We start from the raw sequence: 23,622 nt of genomic DNA, 5'->3' as shown, positions 1-23,622 counted from the left end.
TCCAGCCTCAAACCTCACAGCACTTGGGCTGGAGTCCTGCAAATGGACCAGTCACAGGGATCCCCTCTCTTCCACAACGGGGGAGCGGTGGGGACAAGGATGGGGGGCTCCAGCTACTGCCACACTCGCACCCAGTTAAGCCCAGACCAACCCATCACCCCCCCAGGACCACTCCTTTATTTCCCTGAATAAATCAGTGTCCTGCAGGGTACTGACCACCTGGGGACAGGGACACCCACAGAGGAATCACCACCTTACACGTGCCACACTCCCAGCCAGGACGAGGGAAGTGGCCAAGGGTCTCTCAGGGGGTTCTGAACCTCCTCTCGGTGTCCGAGCAGCTCTCACCGGCCTCACACTGCAGGGCTGGTGGCAGAGCCACGTGGGGACCAGGGACCACAGGCTGGGCTGAGTGGAGGATGTGGCCGAGGTTTGAGCCCAAGCTGGCTTTGCTTTGGGGGGTTGGGGTCAGCTCTACAGCCCAGCAGGATGCAATGGGGGCCATGTGGCCAGGCAAGACCTCAGATGTCTGTACAGAGTTGTCTCCTCTCATGGGAGATGCCACTAGGCACACCAGGAATGTCCAGGATGCCCGTGGTGCCATGGGACAGGCGGTACAGCCACACAGTCACCACTCACCACTCCTGCCCTGACACAACTGCCCGTGGCTGGTGGTCAGCAGCAGCCACATCCCTGCTCTCACAGCCCACCAGGACAATGACTTCTGGACAACAGCTGAGCCCACGCAGCCCTTGGCCACGCCACAGTCCCCAGATGGTCACAACTAACAGCAGCGCCTTTGCCAGCCCGACCTGGCAGATGAGCTGACCCTTGTAGGGCCAAGGTGGGGAACTCCAGGGGGAGCAGGATTGGTTTTGGGGTGTTCAGCCTGCAGGCAGTTCTGCATCACAGGGTTACAGCCCAGTGTTACCTGAGACAGGGATGAACAGCACACGTGGTGTGACAGTCCTGAGACCCTGCCCCTCTCCAGCCTGACAGCTCCAGGGCTGCTTCACGCCCTGCCCAAGCTGCAGAAGCTGCTGCCCTTTGGACCTGGTGGTACTTCCAGCACCAGCAAACCCCAGTGAACCCCCAAGTCCCCATTTTGCAACATTTTGAGCTGGTACAAAGGAGCAAAGCCCCCACTCACTGGCACTGCCAGCTCCCTTGTCTGTCCATGCATGTCCTTTGCCCCATCCAGTGAGTATCCTGGCACTGCTCCCAGAAACTCTGGAGGATTTCCAAAGGTGACCATGCGACCTGCACAGTGAGAGCAGGCCCTGCTGAGGGGCTGGGGCTGGGTCAGGCCCCTCCCAGGGCTCCTGGGCAGCTCCCAGCTCTCACCCCACCACACATGTGCCTTCAAAACCTTCTTGTTACTGACAGAGAAGCGCTGCCCAGGGAAGGGGGAAAGCATCCTGTTTTCAAAATGTTGTTATTTTATAGGCCAAGGGAAAAAAACACATAGGGGAGGGATGGAGGTGGCACAGGCAAGTTAATTCCCCTTTCTGAGTGAAAAAAGTAGGAAAGGGCTAAAGACAAGACAATCTTTATGTTCAGCTTTGGGGCAGAAATACTGAGCAGGTGCTAACACTCTGTTTGAAAACCACAGCTTTGGCTTCACCAAGTAACAAACCAAAATTCCTGAGGGCAGGAGAACTAGGGATCCTCCTGGGATCCCCATTTTTAACTGAAGCAGTTAGGCTGGCACAACCTGCCATGAAAAGGCAGCAGGGAGCTGCTCCAACCTGCTCATAATGATCCTGGAGGATGTGCAGGAATGGCTTTTGGTGACTTTCCTGGATATCTGCTCTGCTGATGCTCAGCAGTCCCTGTGCTACAGCCAGTCTTTGCTTACACCCTCAAACACTTATATATTTCCACATATATAACTCCCCAAAATATATGTATATTATATGTGTATTCCCACACACATAATATATGTGTATTCCCAAACACATAGCCCTCACAAAATACACATATTCCCATATATATAACCCAGCAAATATATATTTATTCCCCCACATGTATAGATAAACCCCCAAATACATATTTATTCCCATGTATATAAACCCCAAATACATACAACCCCTGCCTACATCATATATACATATCATGCCCCCAAAATAAATATTCTTCCAAGCACACAGCAGGAAAGTCAAGGGGAGATGGATGGGCAGAATAAGCAGCTTTGGGGCTGGAGGGGCCAAGAGGGAGGCGCAGATTGCGGAGGGGAAGAGCTGTGACCGCAATCTCTCCTTCCTCTTTTTTCATGTTTCCTCTAGCAACGGGCTCAGGCTGCAAACATTTGGATGCCAAACCCGAACTTCCCCACCTCGGGCTCCCAACCCAGCCCGCCGCTCCTCTGCCAGGTGCTCACGGACTCCCACCCCAAACTAGGGAGACCCTACACCCCACTTCCCACAGCTGTGCCATGTCAGTCTCAGGGAGTCCCAAAACAGCAAGGAGCAGACAAAATTTAAAGAAAAAAGAAAAAAAAAGGACTTTCTCAATTTTTGTCCACTTCTCACGTACACAAAACTAAAGCATCCCAGCCATGGATGGGATGGTTCAAGCCTTCAGTTTGCACCAGCCACTGGGAATATCCCCAGGTTGGAAACCCAGTTGGGTTTCCTCTGGCTTGACACCAAGAGGTGGGAAGGAACAAACTGGGAGAGATCTCACTCCGAGCAGGAGCATCAGTTAAACACAGTGAGGAGCCCCAGCTCCCAACCACCCAGTGGTGCCAGGGTCCCAGCAGCACAGCAGGAGGAAACCCACCCAGAGGTGAGCAGTGACCAAGGACCAGCCAGCTGTGCTGGGGCATCATGCAGAGCATGACCAGCTCCACTGGAGCCCCTCCAAAGCCCCAGAGGGATGGTGTGACCCACATCAAGGCAGGGTAGAACTGTTGGGGTTCACACCCCTGCTCCACCAGGTCACCCTGCAGAGGTGTTGCCTCACCAGGGTCCCAGCGTGGCACCAAATCCAGCCCTGGATTTGGGCAGGGAGCTGGAAGCCACTCTCCAGGGAAGGTCGGAGCAGATGAGTGGCACAGCTGTCGCTGCAAGTGTTGCAACAGCGGCTGCTGGCCCTGCAAGGACCATGGGGACATGAGGGGGCGTTGGGGGGGTGGCACAAGCACAACCGTTGGAGCCACCGAGTTTCACTCTCGCTGGCTGAGTTCCCCTTGGGCAGCAGAGATGCAGAACTGAAACCTCCAGCTGTATGGACGTGGGGGCGGCCGGAGGCGCGGGAGGGCTGGGGACCATGCACCACCACACACACCAGTGACCAAAGGCTGCTGGGGCACCAGGGGAAGCGTAAGAGCAGAGGCAGACAAGGCTTTCCTCTGCCTCACAGCGCCCATCGTGCTCCTGCCCTCCCTGCACAGCTGGGCCACCCGGCTCCTCGCAGCCGGCACATCTGGTGGGAGCAGAAATACCCCTGGGCATGCAGGTACCCACACCTGGGCAGGCTCCAGCTGGCATGTCCCCACTCCACCAGCCTGTCCAGGAACTGACACTGCTGAAGGACAGTGCCATCCCAGCCCTCTGGACAAATGCTGGTCAGCAGGACCACCACTGCCAGCACGGAGTGGTCCCAGCTCCAACAGCATCTCCTAATGCAGGGAAACTGAGGCACAGAGAGGGGACGTGAACCACAGAGCTGGACACAAACCCCAATTTCCTCCCCCTGAACAAGCCATTCACCTCCTTGTCCCAACCTGCTGACACAGCAGCTCAAGGAAGACTCCAAAACTGAGCCCAGAACCCCCAAGAACATCATGGAGGCTCCTATAAGAGCACGGGACACCAAAATGTGGGTGTCCCATATCCCAAGCACTCAGTGTTTGCCCTCACCCCGTGACAGTGACAATACTTCAGGCCACATTGCCACCTGCTGGCACCAGCCCTGGGGGCCGAGAGCGCTGGCACCTTCCTTGATGGGGACAGCAAGTGGCTCTGTGCTGGGTATCACGTCTGGGTCCACGTCCAGCTTCGGGTGCAATGGGCCACTGCCATATCCAACTGGAGCAGCCACTCCTCACGTTCCTGAACTGATTTTATCCAACTTCATGGCAACCTGGGACAGTGCATGTGGAAGCCAAACCCATCCTAGAGGTGCCAAGAGGGGCTGTGGGTGCCCTCACCCTGCTCACATTCCCCTGCTCTCTGGAGCACCATGTAGAAGTGCTGCTCCAGGGGTGCAGGAGACTTCACAGCAGCAGTGAGAGCTGCTCCAGATCTGCAGTTCCAGCTCCTGCTGACATTCCCAAGGCAGAGGTGAAGCAGAGATAGCACCACCAACTGTTTTGCCCTCCAGACTCCCCACAAACCTTCCTGATGCCCCAACAACCTCTCCTGTCTGATGCTGCCCCTCCCCAGAGGCCAGAGATCCAATTCCCACCTCCCAGGCCATACTCTCCCTCCTGCCACATGGAACCTCTACAACTGCTCTGCAGCCATCCATGCATCCAGCCATGCAAATCTCTCATCCACACAAACCCCACACGAGGCATGGGGGAGTGGAAATCCCACCTGCACACACACTGACACACACCAGCAATTCATCCTTGACACTCTGCGGCCACTGACCAACACAGCCACCCATGGGTTACTCAATCAGAGCTGGAGGAAAATCAACACAGAGCGTGGTTCCTCAGCACAGACATGGAGAGCCACTGTCCCCAGAGGGCAGCAGGGCTGGTGTTGGAATCTGTGGGTATTGGTGATTCTGAGATTGTAAAAAGTCTCTGTCTTTCTGCCCCGTTGCCAAAGAAGAAGCCATAATTCGTCTGTGCTGGTTTCAAGGTTGTTTATTCTGTTTATCTCTAACATGTTCTGCTGCCCTGCCGCAGCTCTGTCCTGCAGGGCAGCGTGTGGGGCTCTGCCCTCAGTGGGATGTTACAAACATTAAATACCACAAACTACCTGTGCTGGATTTACAATAACGTGCCAATATCTATCATTTACGTTGAACAGTGTGTCCCCAGCCTAAACCAACAGAAAAATGCCAACACCACAGTGAAACATGGAGGGCATGAAGAAGGAGGAAAAGGACACAACACACCCAATTCCTCCATCTTGTCCCCTCTGAACCCCTAATCTAGAAACTTAAAATTTTACTTTTGCACCCGTGTCACACTTAATTATTACTGATATCAAACACTCAGAGCTTGTAATTCATCCTGTAAGATTGAAAACTCTTTTCCATGGACAGAGATCACAGCCAGTGTCTCTGGGGGCTCTGTCCAGGGGGGTTCCTGACCCCTGCCAGGGTCCCAGACCTGCCAGGGCAGCCAGAGGGAAGCCCTGGATTCCCACAGGATGGGAGGCACAGCACAAGGAGCAGGTGGGTGATGTTGGAAGGGACCCCACCCACAGCCTCACCCAGCACACCTGTCCATGTACCAGCACCAGCAATGGCTCGGTCACAGGCAGGGCTCACACGCTGGCAGCACTGCCCTGGATCCCCGTGAGCAGCTCACGGAGGGCACCAGGAGCTGCTGTGTGCACGGGCAGAGCACACGGAGCCCTGGCAAGCAGGCACCAGCTCCTCTCACCCCCGCTCTGGGAAGGATCCTGCAGTGGGCACGTCTCCAAGGACCCTCTGGGAGCTGCCCCAGGCAGACACAGCACGTCTCCCTCCCAGAGCCTGCGTGTCTCCACCCCAGCTGTGGCTCTGCCAGACAGGTCCAAACTCCAGGGCCACCGGGTGAGGTGTGCCGAGCCAGCTGGGGGGACAATCACCATCACTAAGAGCAAAGCCCAGGCCCCTCACGGCCTTGCTCTGCCATCACCTGAGTCAGGAACCACCAACCATGGGGACCTTCTTCACTGCCACAGCCTCGGCAGGTGGCTCAGGGCACCATCGGTCACTTGGCCCGGCCCCTCCCCATGGAAACCAAACAAACATGATCACCTGTGTCCAAAACTTCCAGCCCATCCACCTCCCTGCTCTGACAGATGGCAGCAGGCCCTAAGACACCTCTCAGCTGCAACTGGGTGACGGGCTGGGCTGGCAGAGGGCTGGCAGATGATCCCCCCAAAATCCCTCCCAACACCACTGCAAAGGCAGAAGGAGGAGGAGGGCACAAGTGAGGCACAGAGACCAGGCAAAGCTCCACCTGCCCCTTGCTGCTGTCCCCATCCTGGCCCAGCCCTGCAGCCCTTGCTGGAAGCTGAGAGCTTTTTTTTAAACCTGTTTGTAAGGGCAACTTGCAAACCACCAAAGAGAGCTCCTGGCGGGGAGGAGAGGGGCTGCTGTCAAACACCAGCACTGGGAGGCTCACACTTCATCCTGGGTTGTGCTAAAGCCCCTCTGGTGTGTCCAGAGTGGTCTGTCCAGCACCTTCCACAGCCCCTCCTGCCCCTCTCCAGCAGCCATGGCCAGCAGCACACCAGAGGAACCCCTGCACGCAGCTGGAAAATCACCTGGCACAGACACGACCTGAGCCAGAGCCAGCGCTGCTCGGCCTTGGGAAGCAAAAAGGGTGTTCACCCCGAGCCAGCGTGCAAACCCTGACCCCTCACACACACTCGGAGTCCCGTGGCTGAGCACAGCTCCTCACTGCCTGCAAAGGCAGCCTGCATCCAGAAACGCCGGTGTCACATCCCCATGGAGCAAGGCTTTGCCACCCAGCCGGGAAAAACCCCGAGCCAGAGACAAAATCATCCTTGGGGTTACCCAAATCTCCCAGTTCAAGCCCCAGCTCCTTTTACATCCTTGGCAAATCTCTGTGGGGAAGCTGCCTACTCCCCAAACTTCATAACCACTATTAAAATTTTTTAAAAAGCCAAAAAAACCCAAAAACAACAAAAAAAAATCTCCCCAGCGAGGTGCAGAGAAACACACATTCGGTGCCGTCATCAGCAACTCCTACACCACCCCCCACGTACACCATTGCAAGGGGGGAGCAGGAGGGGGTTCACAGGCACCTACAGAGAAAAAAGAAGATTTCTGTGTAATTTGGTTAATCAGCCAGCCAAAGAGCAGGGATCCAAAGGAGACTGTCCTGTGTTCCCCAAACAACTCAGTCCCCCATGGGGCAACAAAACCTCCGTGGCCAGTACAGGCATCACCTCCCTCTAACAGAACCACAGCAGAGATCCTTGGAAACTTCCAAATCCCAAATGCTGCTCCCAGTTTGAACATACTGGCAACAGCAAATGCAAAAAAAACCAAAAAAAAACCAAAAACAAAACCAAAACAAACAAAAAAAAAAACTCGAGCAGAAGCCCATGGACCTCTGCATCCTCGGTGCTTCTTCCCCTCAAAACCCTTCAGTCACTAAAGTCACATTTGGAGGGAAGGGAAGGGAAGGGAAGGGAAGGGAAGGGAAGGGAAGGGAAGGGAAGGGAAGGGAAGGGAAGGGAAGGGAAGGGAAGGGAAGGGAAGGGAAGGGAAGGGAAGGGAAGGGAAGGGAAGGGAAGGGAAGGGAAGGGAAGGGAAGGGAAGGGAAGGGAAGGGAAGGGAAGGGAAGGGAAGGGAAGGGAAGGGAAGGGAAGGGAAGGGAAGGGAAGGGAAGGGAAGGGAAGGGAAGGGAAGGGAAGGGAAGGGAAGGGAAGGGAAGGGAAGGGAAGGGAAGGGAAGGGAAGGGAAGGGAAGGGAAGGGAAGGGAAGGGAAGGGAAGGGAAGGGAAGGGAAGGGAAGGGAAGGGAAGGGAAGGGAAGGGAAGGGAAGGGAAGGGAAGGGAAGGGAAGGGAAGGGAAGGGAAGGGAAGGGAAGGGAAGGGAAGGGAAGGGAAGGGAAGGGAAGGGAAGGAGCTCACTGGCCCAGAAGCCAATTACAACAAATGGAAAGTGTTTTGCTTTTTAATCTCATGATTTTTTTTAGCTAATCTCTCCTTTGGAAAGGGACGATCGGCTCAGCAGCAGGATGCTGCCAGGGGGATACAGCACGTGTGGAGTCCCTGCTGGAACGGAAATTCATGTCCTTGCTCTCCAATCCTGTCCTTTTGGAGTGGATTTATCCTGTTTTTTTCTCAGAACAACTGTACGGGGCAGAGAAACTTTGGGAAACTTCGAACAGGGGATTTTGCTATTTCTGTCTATCTTTTCTGAAGAGGGGAGTTTTTCTCCTCTCAAAATACTCTTTTCACTTTTGAGTTTTTCACCAGTTTGCACAGGAGGATTTGGAGGTGGGAAAACCCTCCCCAGCCACTGCAGACCCTTCTGCTTCTGTGGGCTTTGCCCTCCTTGGGAGAAAAGCCAAGGCCTGTTCCTCACCTGCCCAGACTTTGTGTAATCACAGAATTACAGAATCATTTCAGTTGGAAAAGACCTTTAAGCTCAAGAAGATGATCCTTTTCCTGCTGCAAAGAGAAGTTCCATTCTGGGGAAGTTCATAAAAATGAGAAGTTTTAGAACTGGAAAGGACCACACACACCCAAAAATGCCTTTGTTTCCTTCTCCAGTCCTGGGCAAGACCTCAACAGGATCCAGCAGAAGGGGAAAACCAGACCCAGCAGCCCAGGAAAAGACAGGACCCTCCCCATGGGCCACCACCCGACAGCACACCGGAGCTGGGAACCAGCTGGGAGCTCTTCACCCATCCAGACTCTCCCAAGCACGTGGAGAGCCAGAGGAGGGAGGAGGCCGCTGGATGCCATCCCCAGAGCCCATAAATTACAGCAGGGAACAGAGTTGCATTTGCCCTATTTCTTATCTGCTTGGAAATTGTGCTGCTTTCCCAGCTGCAAAGGCAGCTCTGTTCCCAAGAATTTCAGCAAAGCCATGACCTCTTTCCAGGATCGTACAGTATACGATGGCGGGGAGCCAGGGCTAATTATAGGCACAGGAAAAGGGGAGAGAGGCATTTGGAAAAGCTCTACCTTCCCAGCCACAGGGAGCGGGGCAGCACGGCCACGGCCAAGCCCCACAGGAGCACCCCAAAGGGCTGCAAAACCCAGGGAAGGAGAGCAAATCCCAGGGATCCATCCTCATTTTCTGGAAAGACGAGGAAAGATGGAAAGATGATGGAAAGATGAAAGCCAGCATAAACCTCATCTCACAATACTTCAAAATTCCAAAGTGCTCTGGTGATGAGGGGAAGCTCCTTGGGGGCAGCGAGACCCCCACTGCCCCGGCACAGCTACAGCAGCACCCAGCCCCAGCCAGAACCAGCAGCTCCCCCTGCATCCCCCAAAGGTGAATGATGCCACCAGCCCCTCACTGTGCCTTCGTGCCCCAGCACTGCCCAGATGCACGACCTGCAGAGATGCTTCCCAATCTGGAGGCAATAAACTGCATTAATTTCAACGCCAGCCAAGGCTCCCGGGCAAAGCCACGTGCAGGCTTAGAGCCAAGCTCATTGCCACTTGCTGAGCAATGTCACAGGAGCCACCTCCCTCCCTCGACCCACTGCAGAAGTGGACAAGGACACGGTGACACGTGTGCCCACGAGACCTTCCAGCAGGGAGGAGGCCGGGCAGAAAGTACAAAACCGGCAGCAACTCTTTTAACCACCAGGCTCCTCTTCAGAGCCACATTTCCGCACAAAACAAAACCTGGGGAAGGTAAAAATCCCACCTAACGTTTTCTTTGAGGAAGGAAAAAGAAAAGCCAGGAACCTTCTCGCTTGCCGCAATGGTTTTCATTTTCCACCAAATTAACTCGAGTCTCGCCTCTGGCTGCCGGCAGATCCCCTCCCTGCCTGTGTGTGCCTGCGCATGTGGGAATGTGTGGGTGGGTGGGTTTTGTTTTGCTCTCTGCACCGGCTCTGCAGGACCATCTCCCCTCTCACCCATCGCCGTCTGCAAGGCTCAGCCCAGCTTGGACTTCCCACTTCTCCAGCCACGGCCTCAGGCAGGGCTGCTCTCCTCCTCAAGAACTTCCAGAAGCGTGGCTGGCAGGTATCCCAGCCCTGTGGTGCTGCAGGCCCAACTGATGCCCTTTTCTAATGGTCCTGTGGCAGCAGGAAGGGGGATCAGTGCACACTGGGTTTGCCCTGCTCCGGTGAGACCCTTGGGATCACCTCCTGGAGCTTCCTGAAAACAACCCCAGCTAAAACCCTGCCCTTGGTGCCCGTCCCCGGCGCTGCAGGTGCTCCCAGAAACGCCCCAAAAACTGAACCAAGCCTTGGTACAAACCACAGCCAGCACTTTCTATGTGACACCCCCCCTCCCCAGCTCCAACATTCCCGATATTTCATTCATCAAGGAATGGATGGGACAGAAACAACTTCCCCACAGCTCACACCAAAGACCCCGGTACCAGCACCCAGCCCACCCCAGCAGCAGGACAGAGCACAGCCACCAAACCCCACGGCGCTGAGCCCACCTGGCTGGCACTGCTGGCACGTCCTGGTGGGACACGTGGCCTCGGCAGGGCCACCACAGCCCCTTCCCACCCAGCTCCGCGGGCGCCGCCACGCACGGCTCAGCCCTAACGGGATAACAAGCTCACAATGAGATCCTAATGAAGGATTAGCGAAATACAGTTTAAAGAGATTAAGGCTGGGTGCAGCACTGAAACTTTTTTATGTATTTTTTTTTTTCTCCTGAGAGCCCAGCAGAGGTGAGACACAGATTAGAGCCAACAGGGATGGAGCTGGCATTTGCCGCTGGCTCCAGCGCCTCGGGATGGTTTTCGCATTGCATTCGTGCAAAGAGGGGCCAGGGCTGTAAAAAGGATGGAGGAACACACAAAAAATGGCTCGTGGCGCCTGCAAGCCCTGCCCAAGGCGCTTCACAGCCAGCCAGAGGCTTCCTTCATCTCTCCCCTCCCACATCAGTCCCTTCCCATCTGCATCCCAGCTGTGCCCGATGCTCTCAGTCCTGTTCATAATGACTGTTGATGTTATCCGCCCGAGCCGGAGCCTTCCAAGGAGCCCCAGGGAAGCAGGTACTCAACTCTCATTCAGGGAAAGTTATTAATAGTAATTTCTTGGCTCTACACAAACAGAGCAAGAAGTCAGCCCTGGCCTGGGAGAGCTTGGCGTGACTGCCAGCCCCACGTGCTCCGAAAGGTCAGGAGTCTGGTTCGCCCCCAAATCAAACGAGGATGTTTAAAATAGAAGGCAACACATCTGGGGTTGCTTTTTGGCTTGTTTTGACCACTCGTATTTTTTTCTTCAACCACCAACACCACAAATTTTCTCCTCCTGAGAAAGGGCAACGTGACTGTCACCCCATGACGGGAACACAGGAGCGGGAATTTGCTAAACCAGCCCCAAGATGCCAATGCCCAGGGAGAAACGGGCAAGCAAGGCTGGTGCTGGGGGATGGGCTCGTCCCATCAGCAGTGGGGCGACTGCTCAAACCCACCCCTCATTTCAGCCAAGTCCTCAAAAGCCACGCGACAAGAGGGAGGTGGGGAGCTGAGAAACATCCCTGTTGAGAGACTACAAAACAAATCAAATGAAGATGTTTGGAGCAGATCCAGATGTTTATTAGTGACGCACATGGAGGTATAAATAATTATCCGGTAGGAATTTTGTTCACAGGCAGCTCTCCCTTATCTAATCAGATCTCAGTGCGACATGGCCCCGGCCTCCCCCTGCTTAAAAAGTCTTGAGAAAACCAGATGCAAAATAAAAAAACCTCACCAGGGGCACCAATTTAATCCCATTAATCACTGGATACTGGGAGCAGAGCTGCCAGCACTCAGATCTCATCCAGGCACAGCTTAAGGGAGGATTTTTTCCTCCAGCAGGAGCACTGGCAGAGGGTCAGATCCTGCACGAAGGTGCAGAGAAGGGCCAGGAGCTGAACCCTCGCACCCTGCCCCATGTCCAGCACCAGGCACGGGTAAAGTGGCATCCGTGGGGCCACCGTGGCACTGGCTGGGCCCCACCACAGCAGTGCAAGGAGCTGGACAAGCTCTCGCCTGTAAGAAACCAACTGCTTAAAATACACTGACCAACAAACCCCTCCCTTGTCCGGCTGCGTGGTACCGAGCGGCCTCTCCAGCGCCCGGACACTGCAATTACCTAAAAATAAATGGACCACAAACCTCGAGAGGCCAAATGGCTGAGGGGGATGAGGACAGCAGGGAACGAGCCTGGCTGGAGGGACCAGCAGCCATGAGCGGCTGTCAGGCACCACCACGAAGCCCAAGCCAAAAAACAGGTAGAAAAAAGGCTTTAATTGCTCAAAAAACACCACCTGAGCTGATTCTTCCTGGCCCTCAGCATCACCTAGCCCATGGGAGGGGCTGGCCCACTGAGCTGCACCACCACCCCCCACATCAGCAGCCCCTCACCCTGCCAACCCCCCCAGCATTGGAAATGCCAGCATTTCCGATGGTTTTCCAAAAATTTAACCAACCCAACCCACCACAGGAGAGGCTGCAGAGGGTTTTGCAGTGGCCAGAGAGGAGCAGTGTTGGAAACTTACTGTAGGAAATTGGCCGCTCGGCTCCAGCTCCTTGTCCCTACTGGTGGGAAAGTCTATAAATCTCTAATAAAGAAAAAAAAATCCCCTCCCATTTTATTTCTTCTCTCTCCCCCCTTCCAAAGGATTGCGAAACTGAGAGGGCAGCCAGGGCTTGGATTCACAGCATTTCTGAGTTCCTACAGAGTCTGGGCTCCCTGCCACCAGCAACAGCGGCTCTGGGGGTGTGGAAAAAGGGAGGAAAAAAAATAAAAAAGAAGAAGAGGAGTAAAAAAATGTATTTAAAAAGTCCTGTTTATTTTGGGGGATGAGAGAGAAAGCTTGCACTGCACAAAGCGGGGTGGAGGGGGAGCGAGGCTCTGGCACTCCTGCAGGCACCACACGTTTGGGAATCCAAAAGGCTTGGTTAAAACACCTCAGTATTGGGTGGGAATCCTGAGCTTGCAGAGGATGCTCTTTCCCAGAGTGTACATGGGCAATAAGCAGTCTTTTAAAGAGGGAGCCAGCACCTCCCAGAGCAGCTGGACCCCCTCGAGGGCACCCATGGGTGCCAGCAGCAGCTCTGCCCTGCCCTGCCCTGCCCTGACGCGGCCCCGGGTGCTGTAAGGGGAATTACTGAAGACAGGCTGGAAGAAAAGCCTGCTCCAGCCGTGACCCAGATTCCCCTCCAGCCTGATCCCTCACTGAAGTCATAATCCTTGGAGGGCTTCTGGTCTTTTTTTTTTTTTTTTTAAAATACATCCCTGAGCGTTGCCATGGTGACGAGGGGGATGCTATAATTTCAGCATTATAGACTTCAGCGCGAGAACAGGAGGGAGAAGGTGGTGGAAATATGGATGAGCTGCACTGGTAATGCATTTTTAGGGGAAAAAAGAATTAAAAAAAAAAGAAAGAACCAAGGCAGCACCTTTGGTGGTGCAGCAGAGGCTGGAGGAGCAGTGGCATGTCACAGCTAAAGGGATACAGGGGATCATGGAATTGTGGAATGGTTTGGGTTGGAAAGGACCATAAAGGTGGTCTCATTCCATCCCCTGCCATGGTCAAGGACACTTTCTACTAGACCAGGTTGCTCCAAGCCCTTTCCAACCTGGCCTTTGGAACTTCCAGTGACAGGGCAACCTAGACAACCTCTGCCAGGGCCTTACCATCCTCAGAGGGAGGAACTTCTTCCCCATATTCCACCTAACCCTGCCTTCTGTCAGTGTGAAGCCGTTCCCCCCTCATCCTGTCACTCCAGGCCCTTGTCCAAAGTCATCTCCAGCTCTCCTGGAGCCCTTTAGGCACTGGAAAGGGCTCTAAGGTTTACCTGGAGCCTTCTCTTCCCTGGAATGGGGACCTGCTCCTGTGCCTCAGCCAGAGTACCCACTTTGGGGCATCGCTGGTGCAGCAGCTTCCCTGGGCATGGGTACTCCAGACCCCGCAGGGCTTCGGGGGACGCAGGCTGCCACCCTGCCAGGAAGCAGCAACAAGTCCTAAATCCATCCCCCAGAAAACCTTGTGGAACCTGAGGTGGCCCTGAGCAGGAATATCCTATTTTGGTGTGGCCTCAGCACAGCTCAGCACCCAGACAATACCAAAACTTTACAAAGAAGCAGCTCCAAACGAGCTCCCCTGCCCTTTTTACCTCTGTTTCCCACCACCTTTCCTTTCCACCTCAAGGTATCCCATTGCGAGCAGGATGTGGGAGACCCTGTTGGAATAAAACCCACTACTGCCTGTGTTTTTGCAAGGTATGAGAGACCTTTGGATGTTCTTAACGTCCCACCACCACCTTGGTTCAGCCCTAGCGAGCCCCTGGGCTGATGTCTGTGAGTTTTCAGGCTGGTAGGTGACCTGTGACCCCACAGCTCAGGAGGGTGAACCAGGAACCCGATGGCTTCAGCCCCCCCAGACCCTGGGGATTCAAGCTCTCCCGTGGCACAGAAATAGCAAAACTGTACGAGCAGAAGCCAAACCAGTTTCAGCCACGTTTCCACCCCGCTCGCCCCACTGCCGGGCACTGAACCGGCACCTGCTGTGACGAAAAATTTCCGAAAGACGCACAAATAAAAATAAGATGATACACAAACACCTCTGCCCAAACGCAGCCCAACGGCCCATGACCCCATCACAAGAGAGACGAGCTGCCAGGGACTCGGGGTCCCAGAGGAAGCCAGGCTGCCCCTGGGGATGCCACGTCCACAGCATGCAAGCGGGAGATGAGAAAAAGCTCTGGTCTGGTGCATGGCACTCAGCACATCCTGCAGCCATGCAGCCTGCACCCCTCAGCCTCTCTGAGGGCTGGGAGAGAGACCCTGACCCCAAAACCCAGTGCCCAGTGACAGGGGCACTGAGACATCCCTGCAGTGGAGCCCCGGTGCCTGGGCACGGCTCAGTGGGGATCCTCGAGGGGCAGCGTGATGCTGGGACAAAAGGGTCTCCTGAGCTCTAAAACCTAACTAAAACCACAGCACATCGCTGCAAAAGTGGGAACTCCAGGTGCAGGGTGGCAGCAGGTGCCAAGGACCCCCCAACAGCACTCAACACGCTCGTTCCTCGCTGCCAAAAATCCTGCATAACCCGGTGGAAAAAATACCGTGACTGTTCTGCTTCTGCACCCGAAGGGGAGCCAAACACCCAAACTACCACCTTCAGCACCTGACCTGTCAGGCCTTGGGCCATCAGAGGCTTTCAGCAGTGCCCCAAGCTCCAAATTTAGCCTCAAAGGTATTTATCTCTGAGAAGCTAAAACCAAAGCTTAATTTGCATAACAAAAAGACCCCGATGCTCGGTGCAAGTGCTGCTGGCAGGGCAGAGGACATGCAAAGCAGCCTCTCTCTCCAAGCAAAGGCGCTGAAGGTCACCCAAGCAGATGCTGAGCTCTCCGTGGCGGGTCCTCTACACTGGAAAGGACAAGGCAAGAACATGTTCCCATAAGGAAAGCATCTTCCCAACCTTCCCTCTTCCACCACATCCAGTTGGAGCAGTTCTCTCCAGCACAAAGGCAGGTGTGAAATCCTGCTGCTAAAGCCCACACTTAGATCTGACCCTAAACAGGACTTTTCCAAACTCCCTCAATCCGTGCTGAGAGCTGGGCTCACCATTGTCCTCTCCTGGGTGCCAGTGGCTGCTGCGAGGACAGGCAGGTCCCCTTAGGAGCCCATGGGAAGCAGGAGGAACCTTGGCCTTACCCCAGCAGCACCCCAGTGCAGCTCCCACAAGCCCTGGGGTGCCTGGGGGGCACCAGGAGCTCAGCCCAGCGGGACCCCCACCCCTCCCATGGGAGCAGAGACAGCAGCTCCGTGCTCAGCTGTCGGACACCAGGTGCTGCCACGCCGGGTGCTGCAGATCAACCCAGCACCTGTCCCATTGTTTTGGGACAAAGTCCCTTCAGGAACTGGCGCCACCGACCATCCCCTCCTGCCCTGCCATCCTCACAGCTCACTCAAAGCTCAACTGTACCAAAGCCTCCGAGCCACACCGAACCCAATAAAGCATCGCTGTGTCCCAGGCCGCTCCAAGAGCCAGATGTTCACCTCTCCCCCCCGCAAGGAAATGCCAGCTCTGGGGAGAGGATTGATGGAGGAGCAAGAAGCAGCCACCAGCTGCCGCGGGAAGAGGCCTTGGCTGCCTTCACCACCAGCATCTTGCTCCAACCATTTGTTCTGCTTCTATTTTCGAAAGCGCTGGGGCTCAGCACTCCGCAGATCCCAGCCTCCCTCCCAGCTCCCCAGCGCCGAGCAAGGCGACAGATTTCTGCTAAGAGGCAGCGCAGGCTCCGCTCCCCATCTTGGCACGGCACCCATGCAGGACTGGGGATATTTTTGATCCAGCAAGCCGAGAGGTGCTAGTTTTCCCGGCGGCTCGCTGCCGGCGCGTGGGAAGGACGGCCACGCCGAGTCAGGGAAGGTTGGGGATGGATATGTGATTGATCCCCGTGCTTAAAACCCTGGAGATGGGGCGTCAAATCCTCCTCGGTCACGCAAAGCCAGGCGTCCGGTGGCACATGGAGCTCTCTGGGAAAGCATCACCCAAGGGATGAGGCTGGAGATAAGGCCTGACTTTGGCTGCATCCCAGCCCCCCGAGCCTTTCCTGAAGCCCCCACACTGGGGCACGCTCTCAGAGGAGAGCTGGCATGCACACACTGTCCATGTGATCCCAAGTGCTGCTCCTCACTGGAATACTCCGTGGAAAACTGCCCCAAGCCCACATCCAGGTAAGCCCTACCTTCACCCAACCCTTCCACACCTTGTTCCAGTTATTCAAACAAATTTGCTGCTACCGCAGGGTTTCCCTAGGGGCAGAGACATGTCTCCAGGGAACATGGATAAACCCAAGGGTTGGAAGGAGATGATTTTTAAGATCCCTTCCCGCCTGTACCATTCCACAAGTCTGTGATAACTGTGCCTAGAGACACCTCCTCACCTCTGTGACCTCCCAAGTGGTGCCAGCACCAGAGACGCTTGGTGACACACAAACCCCTTCCTTTCCCCCATGGCTCTTCCAGCAAGTTCTGAGCCAGTCCGACTGCTGCATGGCAGGCTCCGTGTCCAACAGAGCCAAATCCAGAACTCCCTGCAGGAATTCCCAGCAGGAGGAGGCTGCTTGTGGCAGAGCCAGGCTGCAGCAACACTGGGATTTTAACAAACTGTGGGGTCTCCAGCCGCCCCAACCTGCCACCCACCATTGATCCAGAGGAGGTGTCACGGGTGCCACAGAACACTGCACCCCAGGGATGGACACCATTCCCAGCCACTGGCACTGGGACAAAGTGGCTGCTCCTCCCAGGGCTGGCAGCTTGCTTAGATGCCAGAAAAAAGCCTGCAGGTACCAGCTCCATGGGGACATTAATCACAATATTCAGACAAAGCACGACAGCTCAGCCCTCACCTATAGTTACACAAACACACAGCCACTCTCTGCCTCTGTATGCCCAAAATGGGTGAAAAACACGCATTTCTTGGCAATCCCAAGCTTGCAGAAGGTCCTTCCCCGTGGATGCCACCATGGACCAAGAGCAGCCATGCCTGGAGCCCGATCCCTGCCATTCCCTGCCCCAGCCCCTCACCACAGTAGTTTATCTCCTGCTCCCAGCACTGAGCATAGCAGCTGCAGGGCAGGAGTCTTGGTGACTGCCCATGCAAAATAAAAAAAGGCTGGTCAGTCAAAATAATTTGTCCACATTCTTTATTGTAATTTTTTTCTTCCCTGCCAGTGGAAACTCCTGCTCCGGCACCATGTCTCAAGGTTACTGCTAGGAGTGGGGGAGGATTTCAGGTTTTACAACTGAAAAATTCCAGACAGAAACACGGAAATGTTGCCAGTCTTTTACTGAACAGAAGTTCTTTATCCAATTAATTTATTTAACTTTTTTTTTTTTTACACTTGATGCAGCAGGTTTAAGCAAACTCCTGCCCCTCAGATTTTGTCTGCTTTGATAGAAAATTCTCACCGATGCCATGAACATTTCCAATTCTCAATTTCCTTTTTAAGGAAAACTAAACCAGATGAATCTGACCCCACATATTTTCCCCACCTGCACGACATGGGATGTGTTCCTGGGTATGGCGCCTAGCGATTTTTCCCTGAAGTCTTCCAAAAATCGGAAAGGAAAAAATTTAAGAGTAAAAAGAAAAATTTCATCTTCAAAATAAGAAGAGAAAAAAGATACTCTCGAAAAGGATGGTGGAAAGTCACTTTGTTCCGAAAGGCACTTCCATTTAAAAAAGAAGATGAAAACTTCCAAGCAGGGATATTTATAACCACTGTTTATATCCATCAATAAAATCTTGCACATGAAGCTCCACCACATCCTTCAGAGCAGGTACCCCCAGGCCCACAGCCCCAGCACCCTCAGGGCCATGAGCTGCAGGATCCATCCCACAGTAGGTGCTGATAATCCCCCTATGGCAAAAAGGAGAGAGGAGAAGGAGGAATGCCACTAGAAATCCTAAAATGATCCCTTGGCAGCCCTGGGTTGCGCTTGGGTCAAGGACCTGGCCCCACAGGCAGGTGTCACTTCCCAAATCTCATTACTACTTTTTGAGGATGGAAAAAAAAGGTAAAAAAATAATTTAGGAGCCATGGATTTCTCCTGCTTCCTTCAAAAAAAAAAAAAAAAGGCTGATGCAACAGCAGTGCTGCAGTGGGAGGTCACTGCTCCCCACAGCCCCCAGCTCCCAACCCGTGCCCCAAGCACCCCAGCCAGGGGGGCTGCAGCCACCTCCTCCTGGAAGCGGTTTGGGGTTTGTGCCGGACACTTGCAGAAAGCTGTTTGAAGCTCTGGAAAGAGAAACGATTCCTCCTCCTCCTCTTCCTCCCCGCCCAGAAATAGGTCATTTAATTACCCCCTTTCCAACCCCAACCACCACTGACTCAGGACAGGAGGTGGGAGTGCTTCCACCCCGCGCCAGCAGCAGCCCAAAGCCGCCGTGCACGGCTTTGACCTTGAGCCATCGTGCCAGCAGCACTGGGCTGGCGGGGCACAGCCAGCACAGATGGCAGGGGGGGCTCAGCTGCCTTCCTCTGCAGTCCAGCTCATGCTGGGCACTCACAGCGAGGAGACTCGGACCAGGGGTGCTGCTGACCCCCTCCACGGGCACCACGAGCAGGGCCATGCGCTGCCTCCGGGAAAAGCGAGGGCTGATTGCAATCTGGGAAATCCTACGTGTCCTGCTCAGCCTGGCACGGTCCAGTCCGGCTGCCTCGGCATGGGACACCACGGTGGCTCCTGGGTGGTGGCTGGAGCCTGACATATCCCAGCACAGGCACCACCCTGCCCTTCCAGCTCGTGCTCACCACGCGCACCGGGACACCGGGCCGGCACCGGGACACCGGGCAGGCACCAGGACACCGGGCTATTTAAAGTCCCACTGGGCAGCATGGCAGCACCCAGCACTGAGAACAGCCCCCAGCAGCTGTTCCAGCATTCCAGCAGTCCACCACAACCAGCACATCTCGCCACGACCGGAGCCCGCCGGGTGACAGGGATGGTGGCAGCAAGGACCCATCACCGTTGCACACACCTCATCTCATTGTTCCCTCTTATATAGGGGAAGATGCTCACCTATAGCCTGGGAATCATGGAGCAGCTGCTGTGTCCCTCCAGCCTTGTCGTGACCCACACAAAAACAGGCCAAGTTTCCCCAAAAAACTGTTCCCATGCAGCTCAGAGGCCCAAGTCTCCCACCTTTTGTGCCCCCATTTAAGAGAAAGCAAACCTAGACCCCACCCCCCCAAAACAAATCACTCTAAATTGGAGTATTTATCAAACCTTTGCTCTCCACATGGGCACTTTTTTTAGGATTTTTTTAAAGGATGCAGGCTCTTATCTGTTTTGCAAGCAGTGGGAAGCTACAGCAGGGAGACACCAAGAGTGAGGGGAAAGGAAAAATTAAAGAAGAACCACAAGCAAAGCAAAGTGGAGTGCAAGATGCAAACCGACAGATCCGGGGAGGCAGAGCTGCTGGCAGGCAGACGGCGAGATCCATCTTGAAAGCAAAAGCAAACTGCTGCTCACACAGGCAGAGGGAAAAACCTAGAGGTCTTCAGCACTGCCTGAGCTCTGATCAAACAAAGTGATTAACAAATCTCAGCTTTTTATTGAAAGCTTATCTAATTAGAGGGAAAAAGGAAAGGAAAAAATAAAAGCAAACCCCTGAGAGTCACATCAAGTGGTGAAGTCCCAGTGTTGGAGGGAGGTGAGGGGGTGATGCACCCCACAGTCCTGCTGGCACGACGAGAGGGCAAGCACAGCCAAGGGCACCCAGTGCTCACCCCATGGCACTAACACAGCCACACATTTCTATGCTTCCCCATCCTTCCTCCTCGTCCCCTTCCTCCTCTTCACTTGCTCTCAGCAGCAGAGCCAAACCTTCCCGGGAGCAGGACTGTCATCTACAATAGAGTCACCTCTGAACCCGGGACAGCTCAGCCTCCAGGAACTGCCAAACTAGTGATAAAAATAAGAAAGAGCCCCTGGCCCGAGGAGTTCACCCTCCGAACAGATGGGACGGCGGCGGGCTGAGGCAGGGGGATATTTTTAGCTCTGGTTGCAGATGGGGAAGTCCAGCACAGCATCCACACGGCAGCCCCATCGCAGCTCACCGTGGCTTGGGTCACCTCCATGTGCACTCCCGGCTATTAACAGGATTTAATGGGATGCTGCCTGCTCACTTCCCGAGCCTCAGGCACCACCTTCCAGGGCCGCTCACACCATCACAGCTCCCCGTGGCATCTCAGCACCACTGCCAGGGGCACCCAGTGGGGCAGTGGTGGTCCGGGGCAGCGGAATCAATGCCAGCAACCCACAGCCCGCTCCCTCTTTCCCCTTCACTCCCAAAAAGGCCACGTCCCTGCAATCCGTCACACAGGAGAGATGCCACGCAGCATCCCATGGCGGGTTCCTCCCAGCACGCTCCAGGCGATGCCAACCTGACCCTGGCAAGCACTCTGGCTTGGCAAAACAGAGGGAAAAGCAATTTCAGCCCCTCACCACAGACTTTTTTAGGTTCAAATTACTCGCCCAGGGTGTTAGACGCATAGCTTGTAGCTGAGCCCTCCACACCTAGCTGAAGCCCTCCTGTTCCTTCAGGATGTGCCAAGCAGCATCTCCTCCCACCCTCACATCCATCCTGCCTTTGTGAGCCAGGCCTGCACCAGCACTGACACCTCCCTGCCGGGCAGTGCCACCACCAGCTCCCAGCATGTGCCAGCACCGTGGCAGCTGGGTCCCGCTCCCGTACTTTTAGTCCGACACTTTCGGCTTTGTTCTCCCTCTCACAAAGCCGCCGTGAGGCTGCCCTGGCAGCACGAAGGGACCTTGAAGTGGATGCAGTTTATGACCATATTTAGGCTCCTTTATGTTGCCAGAGTCACAGTAAAGGGCTGCAGCATTAAATGAGACTCAGACCCCACTTGTTTCACTTGGCAGCCTGGGAAAAATCCACCCTGGGTGACTCCAGCACCGTCCATGCCTCCGCCCTGCCCGCTCGGGGACAGCACAAAATAGCAACAGCCCTTTCCAGCTCCGCAGCTGCACTTCCCAAGAGGAGCCAGGAGCCCCATACCAGTGAGGAGGGGGGAATTAAACACATTAACCACCTCCCCCATTCCGAGAACACCACCAAAGCGTGGGGAAGCAACGGGACGTGCCCAAGGTCACCTATTGACAAAGCCAGCACTTCTCAAGGTCCCAAGAGCCCCCCAGCAGGACTGAGCACACACAGGGACGTGACCACTCAGCATGGGGAGCCCCCGCGCTGGTTTGTGCTGGGGGAGAGCCTGGGCAGGAGCGGAAGCCCTGAGCCACCTGACACAGGAGCTGATGCCCCTTCAACACCAGCACGTCAAATAAATCCCTGCTGTGGCAGAGGCACCGGCGAAACCCGAAACGGGAGCAGTGGCCCCCACCGCCACCGTGGGGACATCGGCCACCTGCTCGGAGCCGGCACAAGTGCAGATGCCTCAGCTCGGCAAAGCCGCGACAACTGCAGGGGCTGAAGGGCAAGGTGGTGGGAGTGCAAAGGAGAATCCATGAGGCCCATCCACAGGTCTGTGACCTTCAGGAGCCCATGGCGGTGATCCTGAGGGCAGGCAGAGCAGCTTGCTTTGGAGCTCCAAAGAGACAGAGGCAGCTCAGTGCTCCCATACCAGGGCCACCAGCACCAAATCAGCTCAGGGAAGGAAAGAACATAACGAGAATAAACCCTTACCTACAGCCAAAATCTGCACCCCTGGCCTGGTGAGCGTCCCTGTGTCACTGAGGCCAGCACAGCCCCTTCTTCCTCAGCAGCAAGATTCCAGACTGGCTGTCCTGGGACAGTGGTTTGAGAACATCCACCTCGGAGAAGCCGCGCCAGCCCAAAAATCCATACACGGCCACGCACTGCAGGAGAAGGGGCTCTGGAGGGACAGGATCGGGCCGTCCCCGGGTGGGGGCTCAGAGGCGCTGAGCTGAAGTGCCGGGGGAATTTGCAGCAGCACAGGTGTCCCTGTCCCTGCCCAGACCCCTGGCCACAGCAAGGGGGAGTCACTAGCCAAAACCGCGTGGCAGCTCCGACACTTGTGGAGGATTAGGAGGAGGGGACAGCCCAGCTGGTGGCCGTGCAGAGCTGGGGGTACCATGGGGCTCCACGGGTGCAGGGGTAAGAGCTGCGTGTGTGGCACAACTGACCGTGTGCAGCTCTTGTGCGTCGGGGGGGAAAAGGAAAATAAATAAAATAATAAAACCAACGACAAAGCCAAAGCGGCTCGGGAGCTGCAGGCAAGGGATAAGCCGCGGTCGAGCGGGCGTCACAGATGCCGAAGAGCCGCAGATGCCGGACGCCCTGTCACCGCATCCCCGCTCAGCATCGCCGGTCCCTCCGGCCGAGGCAGCGCTCGGCACCCCGGGGACGCGGTCCGGCCCCACCAGGACACCCTGCTCCGGCTCTGCCGGATGGAGCGAGGCGCTGAGCCCCCCCGGACAAACAATCCCAGCTGTCGGCTCCGGAGCCGGCGCACGGCCAAGCCATGGGCGCTCCAGCACTCATTTACCGCCGGCTCTCCCAAAATCTGCTCTTGCCAATCAAACCGCAGCCCCCACCGGCACCCGGAGCCTCGCCGGCGGGTCCCCAACAGTCCCCATGTCATACCAAGGAGGGCACCCCCGAAATCCAGCGGGCCCCGCTTCTCCCCGCGTCCCGCCAGGCCGCAGCGGGTCCCGTTCCGGGGTGGACGCAGTGTCGCGGGTGGGCTCACGGTCTGTCCCCACGGGGGTCCCACGGGGACACTGCCCACCGCCCCGGAGCGGGGTGGGCACCCCCAGTGCTGCCCCCACCCCACCGGCAGCACCCCGCGGGACCATCCCCGTGTGCCGCACCCGGCACCCGCATCCCGCCGCGTCCCGCACCGCCGGTGTCCCGCGTCTCTGCGCGTCCCGTGCCGCCCTCACCTGTCCCCGCAGCGCCCGGGCCGAGCCGCCACCTCTTCCCCTTCCTCCCGCTCCCTCCTTCACCTCTGCACCATTTTGGTGACGGTTTGTTTTGAAGCCGAAGGGGGAGGAGGGAGGAGGGGGGCGCGGGGGAAGGATGTGCCGCTGCCGCCGCCGCCGCCGCCGCTGCTCCCGCCCCCGCCCATCCCCGCGCCTCGGGGCGGCTCCGTGCGGCGCGGGGGTCGGGGGGGTCCCCGCGCTCCCCGCACCCCCAACACCGCCGGGCCCCGCCGAGGCCTCCCGGGGAAGGAGAAGTGGGGGGGGGGGGAAGGGTGTCGTTCTCGGAAGTAAGCGCTAGAATCGCGAAACGTTAAAAGAAATCAAAAATAATTA

At 56.0% G+C, this 23,622-nt stretch overlaps 1 protein-coding gene across 13 annotated transcripts in view; it reads right to left on the bottom strand.

Moving 5' to 3' along the window:
• The window catches only part of MEF2D (myocyte enhancer factor 2D), an 81,123-nt gene that overhangs the window by 57,271 nt on the left and 230 nt on the right, over positions 1–23,622 (bottom strand). For 2 of the 13 annotated variants that reach the window (XM_030291517.4, XM_072918629.1), the window contains exon 1: positions 23,251–23,547. The exons of 5 other annotated variants lie outside the window; for them this stretch is intronic. The gene's annotated coding sequence lies outside the window, so the exon portion shown is untranslated. Of the gene's footprint in view, positions 1–12,340; positions 12,366–22,030; positions 22,494–23,250; positions 23,548–23,622 lie in introns of those variants that run through there. 6 more of the 13 variants (XM_030291522.4, XM_030291518.4, XM_030291523.4 and 3 more) reach the window with 6 other exon arrangements.

This window comes from Taeniopygia guttata, chromosome 25 (assembly GCF_048771995.1).
Source record: "Taeniopygia guttata chromosome 25, bTaeGut7.mat, whole genome shotgun sequence".
Taxonomy (NCBI): Eukaryota; Metazoa; Chordata; class Aves; order Passeriformes; family Estrildidae; genus Taeniopygia; species Taeniopygia guttata.
This window is presented reverse-complemented; position numbering and strand designations above follow the sequence as displayed.